Genomic DNA, 10,904 nt, shown 5'->3' on the forward strand with positions numbered 1-10,904 from the left:
TTTCCGGAACAGCCATGGGATGTAAATTTGCACCTGAGCTGGCCAACTTATTTATGAGTAGATTTGAGAACCAATTCATCCTGAACATTTACCTTGAGAACATCATTGTCTTTAAATGTTTTTTGGATGATATCTTCTTGATTTGGAAGGGCCCAGTGCAACTCCTATTGGCATTTAAGCAATTTGTTAACAGTATTCATGATACTATCAAATTTGAGTTGAAATATGACAGCAAAAAGATTTTCTAGATGTTCAAGCAGGTGGGGGGCAGGATTGAGACAGATACCTATAGAAAACCTACAGACGCCAATTCTTTTCTTGTAAATGACAGCTTTCATCCACAGCATTTGAAAAAGAATTTACCCTTTCCCCAGATGTTGCACATCAGAAGAAATCGTAGTCAGTACACTGACTTTGTCAAGCAAGGCAGACTGCTTATGAGTCAGTTTAGAGATAGGGGATACTCCTCCAGAATTCTACAACAGGCTTTTCATAAAGCAAATAATACTAACAGATCCTCCCTTATGGTCCCCAAAAACAGACGTACTGAAACCGATAGAATGATTATTCCAGTGATGTATGATGGGAGATCTGCTCAAGTGAGGGATATTATTAGAAAACACTGTCTCCTCTTATCTAACATCCCTAGATGTGGTCCCCACCCCCTTTTTTTTCTTACCGCAGATCAAAAAACCTGAAAGACATACTTGTCAGGAGTAATTTAAAATCTCCTACAGTTATACAGAGGGGAATGGATGGCAAGGCCAGACCGGTTGGAAATTATCCTTGTGGAGGATGTTCTATGTGTGAGTTATTATTACGAACAGATTTCTGTTATGGCTCCTCTAAACAAAAAAGGTACTCTATAAAAGGTTTCTTCAATTGTAATACAAAGTCTAATTTATGCGGTAAAATGTGGCTGTGACTTAACCTATGTCAGGTGTACACCTAGACCTGTAAAGATCAGAACTGGAGAACACAGGAGTTGTATTTGCCTTTGCAGGAAGAATGCTCCAATGGTCGAACATTTTACAACTTTTGTGCATAGTGACAGAGACCTTCGCTTCTTTCTCTTGGGAAAAGTCCAGGCTAGCAATCTGCAATTGACACTGCATCTGAAGGCCAGGGAGACCTTCTGGATTTATGCTTTGAATAGTTTAACACCACATGTATTAAATCAAGAAATTGATTGGCAAGCTGTATGAATGGGTATTGCAAAGCATTTCTTCTGCTATTGTTTTGTCTAATTGCTGGTGTTTAGGGCATTATGAAACTTTTGTTATGCTATTTCTATGCCTACGGGTGCTATCTCTTTAAGTCCTTCTGTATTATTATTTTTCTTTTTAAAAAACCCCTTTTCTGTGACCTCTGACATTACAGCAACAATATATGGGTATAATCTCTTAAAGTTCTTTTACATTGTCATTGTTATATTAGCTTATGGGTACTATCCCTTAATATTTTTTTTGTACTGTCATACCTAAAAAAAATTCCCCCCCTTTTCTGTGACCTCTGACATTACAGCAACAGGATGTGAGTGTTACATCCTTAAGTCTTTTTGCATTGTCATTGCTATATTAGCATTGCAACATCTTTAAGTCTTTTTTTGCAATGTCATACCCCTCCAAAAAAAAGTTTTCCCTCTTTGTGACCTCTGACACTACATCAGCATTGCATCATCCTCTATTATACTATTTAAATTCATGATAATCTGTCTGTCTTCACTGTTACATATTGATGGCACATTGTTCCTGACAAGGCAACTCTATTTGCACTCTTAGGACCTAAACTGGAAGGTATTTTTCTCTTTATTTAATTTCTCATATTTTTATTTAATAGATTTTGGTATTGGCTCTATTTTGGGATGTATCTTTATCCTTATTTCCAGGTACATATTATTTCCAGTTCATACAACTACTTCTGACAAAAGGCCAGATATATTTGTGGCCCCAAATAGAAACTTTTTGGTGTGTCATTCAATTCCATATTGGAAGTAAATATATTTGGGTAAAGTAAAATATTTTAAAATATTGGATGGAATTTTCAATTGAATGATTAAATATTAATCTGAAACAATTTTTATATTTCTGTACAGCATTCCAATTTTGGTCCTATTTCATTTATTATTTATTCATTGTTAATTGCCTTACATGTGTTACAGGGACTCTGTCGCTTGTTATATTTTGCACTATTTGACCTCTGAAGAAGGCTCTTCTGAGCCGAAATGCGTCAGGTCATGCACTGTTGATTTGTGTGTATTTGTAACTTTGTACATTTTCTGAGACTAGGTTTTTATATGTCTTTGTAATAAACACTCTTTTGTACACTTATTTATGTTTTTAACTTTTGGCCCTCAGTTTTCTAAATTACCTTTGGAGGTTCAAGTCACTTTCTTTCAGGGTGATTCCGCACAACCGCTTGGCCCGGTGTCAGCCACCATAGGAAATCGGAGCTGCTGCTCAATTCACCACAGGAAAATCCAGGGTGGACATTTGACCCATGTCTTACCTGCCTTTTCTTGGATTTTCCAGCAGCTGGATTTCCAGAGAACTTTCCCCCTGTTCAGCTCTCAAGTCGGGGTTTCAATGTGTGGAACCCATGAATTCGCCACAAAACTTCCTTCCCAATTCCCACCCTCTCGTGTTTTGCATCCAATGTGTACGCCCATCACTCCCCTTGACCACCGCCCACCCCATTCCCCATGCAGCGGCTCAATGCCTGCCTGCGTACATCGTGGTAGCAAACAATTAGGCACTGCTGTTAAAGTTTCTCTAGTGTCACAAAATCACAATTAAAAATAATAAACTTATTGCATTGCTGTGTTCGGATACTGTTGCTGTTCTCGTGTGATATCCTTTCTTGCAAGGTGGACCTGAGGGTTTTTTGCCTTTTTGCCTGTTGGTTGCATTGTAACACGACCACACAGGCACTTAAAAAAAAAGGAGAAAAAGTAGAGAGGGGGGAGGGGAAAGGCAATGCAGTTAAGGGAAGGGGGGAGTGGCCAAAACTTGTACAAATGCAGAATTCCTGACCCAAAGCAGGAGACAGCTGGACGTGCAGCTGAAGCACTAATGCAGAAACCAGTTATCAGACCCGGCACAATTCAACCCGCGGGGAATCAGAGGCAAGTCCCTCATGCGGAATCACTCTCAGACTCTTTCAGTTTGTCCACTCCCAGCTTTAATCAACCTTGGGGGGAAGGCATAAGACAGCACCAACGTCTGTGCAGAAATCTTTGTACCTACCATGCATAGAAAACTAGCATCCCAGGGAAAAGACTAAGCTGGAGCTCTTCTCCAGCTGGCAGGGGAAAGTTTCAACCCCCTCCTTGCTTTCTCTCCTTCCCAATTCCTTCACTCAAAACTGCAGGCTCCAAAGGCTGGTTTTGGTTTGTCCCCAGGGCCTTTGAATTTACACCCAAAGGCAAATTCTGAACAGTGGGGAGAGGAAGATCCTGCCCCCATTACTTCTGCTGCAAGCTGATGGCTCAACTAAACATTATGTGTGCCTCAAATTGGGGCTCCCCTGACCCAACATGCAGTACGTGTAACATATGGGAACTATGGTTCCCAAGTACAGTACGAGTAGAGAAGGGGCTTCAGCTTTTCTTTTCCATATAGGGTTCCCAGTTCCCCTCGTCACTCTGGCAGGTGAATTTGGGGGGCATTCCGGGATGCTCCCGACATGATGACATCACCTGAAAGTGATGTCATCACACCGGGGACATCGTACATGGACACTCTGGTTTAAGGGCAAAACTCTATGGTAAAACCAGCTTAAAACCATAGTTTTGCCCTTAAACCAGAGTGTTTTCTGTGGGATGTCTCCAGCGTGATAATGTCATTTCCAGGTGATGTCATCACTTCGGGGAAGTGATGCAGGGACGTGGCTGTTCAAAGGCAGGGTTTCCCCCACTGGCCAGTTGTCCAGGGGCGAAGAAAAGCCCCGAAAACCAGGGGAATGCCCACCTCTACCTGGGGACTGGGAAGCCTATTTCCATATCATTTACCTGAGCTGAAATTACCCAGGTGGGCCTGTTTGTTCTGCCCTGGGGCCCAATCTGTAGTGATTGCAACACATGGAGCCACAGAGTTGGGCAAACAGCCCCCTCATTGCTGTTTCAGCTCAAGAAAATGGCACGGAAACCCCCCCTCCTCATGCACTGCTCTTGTTAGCAGAACTGGCTCCACAGCACTTGTTATGTGTCCTGCAAGCAGGGGTGGTGACTTTCTCTCCAATCATCCCATATTGAGGGGAGGGGAACTAGCTGGGGGCAACCTGGATCAAGGAAATGGCAGATACGGAGCTCTCTGCTCTAAATGCCAACAGCCCAAAGTAGCCTTTCATTTAAAAAAAACCCAAAAAACCCACCATCAGTTACACACATTTATATGTAATCTGCAGATCCCCCCTTTATTTCAAGCAACTAATGCAAAGTCAAGTTTCCCTAACTTCTTAAACTCTGTGTATCTAATCCAGTCTCTCTCTGTGTACAACTCATTCATTCTGAAGCAGCAAGTCTGTGTGTGTGCTCCTTCTCTCTCTCTCATGGCAAAGGGGGGGGGGGAATGCTTGCAAGATAAGATTAAAACATTAAACAAAAATGGGAATAATGCCCACAATGACTCAGCTCTTTGTCACCAGCTTTTCAGGCAAATGTACCTTTGGCCTTATCACACCCATACTGCAGGAGGTGGCTTTCTAAGACAAATAGTTACAAAACACTCCCCTGAGAACAAGCAGAAATATGAATGCTATTCAAGACCAATATGTTTACTTTTTCTTTTTTTGACATCTAAACTCTATGAGCTCTCCTGATCTTCGGGATATGCCAGTAAGGCAGAGGTTGGCACCTTTAGCAAGACCAATGAGGTGAACAGCGGCTCTATGGAACACTTTCAGGTGTGGAAAACAGCTCCGTACACTGAATTGCCAATCTCATTAATTGGTTTGCTCCAAAGAGGTAGCGGTTTGCAAGCAGGGACAAGACCAACACAGATGGTTCTCTTAAACATCAAACCAGCCTTATTTTAACTGCTGAAATGCAAAAACACGATTCACAATCAACTGGCAGGAAACCCCGTTTTTATCAGCAATTGAGAGCAAACACAACCTGTACTGGGATAGAGTCCCATGCACATATTTATATTCCAGCTTTAGCCCATTATCTATCAAGCTACTTATCAATGGTGCTGATTATAAATCATGGTGATCCAGCATTTAAATCACACCCTATTAAATGCCACTAGTTGTGTTTTAGGCTCACAGTTATTTAGGCCTTACTACTTCTCTGATTTCCCTCTCTCTTAAGGATGCCAAGCCTTTGTTGGGGCAGGGGATTCCCCCAACGCCAGGCCTCTACTTCTAAATCCCGACCTGTTCCCACTTAAGACATAACCCGCGTTCCGTCAGCTACCGAACGGAATTCATGACAGGTCGCTCTAGGAATTGCGGTAAAACCATGGTTTCTGGCAATTGCTAGAGCTACCCTTTTGTCACTTCTGGTAACAATTTCCAGTAATTACACTAGGCTGCATTTAAAAAAAAAAAGTTTTTATTTTGTGATGCTTTCCCCCCCCCCCCAATACTCCCACTGCCTGGCAACCCTAAAGGTAAAGATGTGACATTTTAAGCGCAGTGCAAGTGGCTTGAAAACCCCTTTGCTGCCCTCAGAACACACAAATGTTAAAGGACTTCAGATGACCAGTTTGGTGTAGTGGTCAGTGTGTCAGACTAGGATCTGGGAGACCCAGGTTCATAACTAACTAAGAGAAAACTGGGTGAAAGAGGATGCTATAGTAGCAAAAGCTAACGGTAGAAAATACAAAAGCACAAATATTTACTGGAATATTAACAATAAAAGAAAATTCAATTCAACAGGTAAACTCAATAAACCAACAGGTAAGTACAATATAATATCAATATTCCAACAAGTAAACTCAATACAAATTGAGTAATACAAGACAAGTTCAATAGGTAAATTCAGTAATCCAATAGGTAAATATAAGTACAAAAGATTAATTCAACAGGTACATTCAGTAATCCAACAGGTAAGTGTAATGAACGAAGGTCAAAACTTTGTTTTGAAAGTCTTCCTCAGTCAAGACTAGATGTGAACAAGGAGAATACTCTTGCATTTAAAAACTTTGTTTCAAAAGTCTTCCTCAGTCGAGACTAGATGTGAACAAGGATTACTAAACACTTCAAAATAATACAAGAAATTCCCCGAAGAAACTATAAATGTGAATAAAGGTTACCTGATGCTAATATTCCACAAGACAATTATTCAAAAAAGTTCCAAGGTAGATATAATCAAAACAGCTTTCCTATATGAAAAACACACATGTCCTCATGAAGTCCAAAATACACATATAATCATATAACAAAAATAACAATGAGTGTCCTAAGACAAAACGTTATACACTTACCAAAAAGTTTTAAAAGAACGGTATAAGTCTATTAATGGGCAACCAGTCATCATATGCTAGGGAAAATCTCCATTTTCTTTAGTTGCTGGTGTGCCTCTAAGGAACAAGGCACTGTAATCCTAATTCATAAACCATAAGGAGAGCCATCGTGAGGGATGGCGTTCATCAGTGTAACATTTAAAGGGACTACATTTCAATTATAAAAAACAAATTAATTCTAGTGTTTGGTTAAGGCCATAAGGATGGTAAGTTTTAAGGTGATAGATCCAAAAGCCTTCACATTTAAGTAATATTTTCTGAGTATTAATCTTGTTCTGACTGTGAATATGCAAGGTTTCTAAAACTAGAAATTTAGATTCATTAAAGGCATGATTTTTATCAACAAAATGCTGGACTAAGGGAGAATCAAGACGTTGTTGCTTAATACAAGATTTGTGTTCAATAATATGAGTATGTACAGAACGTGTTGACATACCAACATAATAAAAATCACAATTGCATCTTATTACATTAAACATTTTCCAACGAACAGTTGGAAAATGTTTTTAAATCATAGCTGAAATTAATTTTAGAATGATGGATATTCTGAGCTTGCCAGACTAAAGGACATATAGAACATCTACCACATGGGTAGAATGTTCTTGTACTGTTGTTATAGTCCAGTAAATATTTGTGCTTTTGTATTTTCTACTGTTAGCTTTTGCTACAATAGCATCCTCCTCCACACAGTTTTCTCTTAGTTAGTTACCTTTACTGTGTGATCGCTTTTACTGTTTCATCTACTTTTCTGATCAAGACCCAGGTTTATATCACCACTCTGCCATGGGAATTTGCTGGGTGACCTTGGGCCAGTCATGCACTCTCAGCCTGTCTAACTTACCTTGTGAGGATAACATGGAGGAACAGAGAATAATGTACGCTGCTTTGGGTCCCCCCGTTGGGGAGAAAGGCAGGCTATAAATGAAATAAATAAATAAAATAGCAGAAATGCTAGCATTAAAAGCCAATGTGTTTAGTGGTTACAGTGCTGAACTAGGACCCGGGAAAACTGGATTTGAATTCCACCCTGAACAGTCTCTCTTAGCCTAACTTACCTCACACTAATGTAGTAAGGAGGGGGAGCTGGGTTGGATCCTGCATATTGATGACTAATGAAAACAGTTTCCATCAGCTGAGCATGATTTCTGTGCGCCCCCCCACTACAGACCAAAATGCCTTCCAAAATGCTGCTCTTTGCTTATTCTTAAAAGCCTGACACCATTAGAACTCATTCATATTCAGTGTAAACTTCTATTTACTTCCATTTCAAATCAAGAATGTTAAATCTACTGCGAATGTTCTTAATGTGAGATAGGCCATAGGAGAGCTCCCAAAGAATATTCTAGCTAACATTTATATACTATTAGTGAAGTGTGCCCCTATCTGGGTATAGCTAAATCCACGGATGGTGGCCACACAGATGCTAAACAGATTTTTCAGTAAACTTGGGGGCTCCCAAAATTTACAGAAAAATCTGCAATGTGTAAACAAAGGGAGCTAAATCCATTGAAAAGTAAAATAGTTTCCTGTCTACTTCTGCATGGTGGAGCCTGGGAGCTGCGGCAGGCCCAGTGACAGTGGTGAAGAACCCCAGAGGCCACAGTGGGCCAAGCAGCAGCTTCTGGAGAGCCTGGGAGTTCCTGCGGCGCCTGAAACAGCCTGGGGTCCACATCAGGCTGGTCAGTGGCTGCCAGAGAGCCCGGGGCTGCCATGGTGACAAAGCAGCCTGGGGTCTGCACCGTGCGGCAGCTGCTGAAGATCCCAAGGGCTGAACTGGGCAGCGACTGTCCGGAGAGCCCCGAGGTCATGCTGGGCAGGGGCCCATTGGAGAGCCCAGGGGCCATGGCGGCAAAGCAGCCCAAGAGCCACTCTGGGCCAGGTTTGATACAGCATCACAGCACTGAGGCCTGTAGCACTATGTAAAAAATACAGATGGACATGTGAAGTCCTAAAGATAATATAATTCAAAGTTTATAAACAACGAACAACTAATACATTCATATATATTCAACATGGTCCACACAGGACTCCTTAAACAGCTTAAATACATTAGAATACAGCCAAACTCTCTTCCTGTACAGCCAAGGTCTTCTCTGAAGTCGTCAGTGGCTAATATATTCATACATATTCAATATGGCTTTACTTTGTTACCATTATACATTTATACAACCTTTATTATGGATTCAGAAAAGAATACTCTTGCATTTAGGAGGAGGAGGAGGAGATTGGATTTATACCCCGCCCTTCACTCGGAGTCTCAGAGCGGCTTACAAACTCCTTTCCCTTCCCCTCCCCACAACAGACACCCTGTGAGGTAGGTGGGGCTGAGAGAGATAGGCACTGCTCTTTTTCAAGAACAGCTGTGCCAGAACTATGGCTTGCCCAAGGTCATCCAGCAGCTGCAAGTGGAGGAGTGGGGAATCAATCCCGGTTCTCCCAGATTAGCGTCCACGCAGTTAACCACTACATCAAATATTTAGCAATATTAGTATTGCCTCTTTAAATTTTACTGCAGCTGGAGGTAATTATAATACAGTGCCTCTATGTAACTGCATACTGACTACATTGCTTAGAAGCCTGCATTTCAAGTCAGCTAGAAGTTTTGTAGACTTGTCACAGTCAAATGTTGTGAACTTGGCAGGGTGAGTTCAATTTATTTGAGTTTATCTGCATGTAATTCCTTTGCAATGGGTTACTTGCTTGAAGTCTTCTTTTATAGTTCTTCTGGAAGGTGGCCTGAAAAAAGGAAATACTGAAACGAAGAGAACCTGGGCATTCGTCGTCACTGACCACTTTAGAGAAGACCTTGGCTGTACTCTAATATACTGAATTGTATTTAAGGAGTCCTATGTGGACCATATTGAATATGTATCCTTAGGACTTCACATGTCCATCTGTATTTTTTACATAGTGCTACAGGCCTCAGGGCTGTGATTTTGTATCAAACTTGCTTTCACTGTGTTACCATTATATATTTATACACTAGGCCAGGTGGCAGCTGCCGGAGAGCCCAGGGTTCGTGCCAGTCCCACCAGTGAGCCTGGGCGTCAGGTTCTGCAGGTTCTGCAGGTTCTGCACATGTTTCCAAGGAAGCGTTATGCTTTTCACTGTGTTACCATTATATATTTATACACTGGGCCAGGTGGCAGCTGCCGGAGAGCCCAGGGTTCGTGCCAGTCCCACCAGTGAGCCTGGGCGTCAGGTTCTGCAGGTTCTGCAGGTTCTGCACATGTTTCCAAGGAAGCGTTATGCTTTATTCGATTACAAAACTGGTACCATATCCACAGGATTATTGTTAGGAATGACCATGGGGCGGAAACATCCTTACATATAGCAGGACGAGGCAAATGGCTAAGCAAATGAAATTTGAGCGCGCACGCGGGGGAATTCTCCTGGCGGAAGGATACATGATAAGCGGGAGAGTCGCAGTGCCTCATGAGAGCCGAAAGATTCACACCAGGGGTGGAACGCAAGCCCTCCCCTCCTTCACAAGGTCAGACAGATAACACCATCTGGCAGTACTGTCTCACGGTCTCCCTAGCATTGTTTACAGCAAGCGGCAGAGCAGCACGCATGCCAGGATCAGAGACGGGAACAAGCAGAACATGGCAGCTAGCTGACATCGGGAGCCTGTTGGGCTGGGCAGTAGCTGCAGGAGAGCCCAGGGGCCCGCTGGCTACCAGAGAGCCTGGGGGCCCTGCTGGGTTCAGCAAGAATGTGTGTAGGTGGGATGGGATTCCTCCTGTGAGTTTCATCACCACCACCCCACTTGCACATTTTATATTTATGTTCAAGTCAAAATCAAACACAAACTAATTTAAGCCAGGTGGATGAAAATGCCCTCAGAGGTTGATAAGTCACATATTAATCCAAACTTTAACATCAAGCAACCACCTTTGACCAACCACAGAGGGTGGAAGATTATGTACATCGAAGAAGAAGAAGAGGAGGAGGGGGAGGAGGAGGAGATGACTGGATTTATACCCTGCCCTTTACTACCCAAAGGAGTCTCAGACGGCTTACAATCTCCTTCCCTTCCTCTCCCCACAACAGACACCCTGTGAGGTAGGTGGGGCTCAGAGAGCTCTTTCGAGAACTGCTCGTGAGAGAACAGCTCTGAAAGAACTTGTAACTGACCCAAGGTCACACCAGCAGCTGAATGTGGAGGAGTACAGAATCAAACCTGGTTCTCCCAGATTAGAGTCTGCGCTCCTAACCACTACATCAAACTGGCTCTCTAGGTTTCCTAGCCTTAAATACTTCTCTTTCCTATTCCAACATTGCACCTTCCAACTTGTTCCCAAGGTAAAAGTGGAAAGCACAAGATATTTTAGTCTTGCAGAATATAAATAGGCCTGGCTTTGGTATATGCTAGATTCCTGGAAAATCTACTATTTTGAGGACAATAAGGCTATGAAAAGAGCCATTAATACAAGT

General features: G+C 42.3%; 1 protein-coding gene across 2 annotated transcripts in view; it reads right to left on the reverse strand.

The window, feature by feature from the left end:
- Nucleotides 1–10,904, reverse strand: part of PTGR1 (prostaglandin reductase 1) — a 46,663-nt gene that overhangs the window by 32,573 nt on the left and 3,186 nt on the right. The window lies entirely within an intron of this gene.

This window comes from Gekko japonicus, unplaced genomic scaffold, assembly GCF_001447785.1.
Source record: "Gekko japonicus isolate JY-2015 unplaced genomic scaffold, Gekko_japonicus_V1.1 scaffold1981, whole genome shotgun sequence".
In the NCBI taxonomy this organism is placed as follows: Eukaryota; Metazoa; Chordata; class Lepidosauria; order Squamata; family Gekkonidae; genus Gekko; species Gekko japonicus.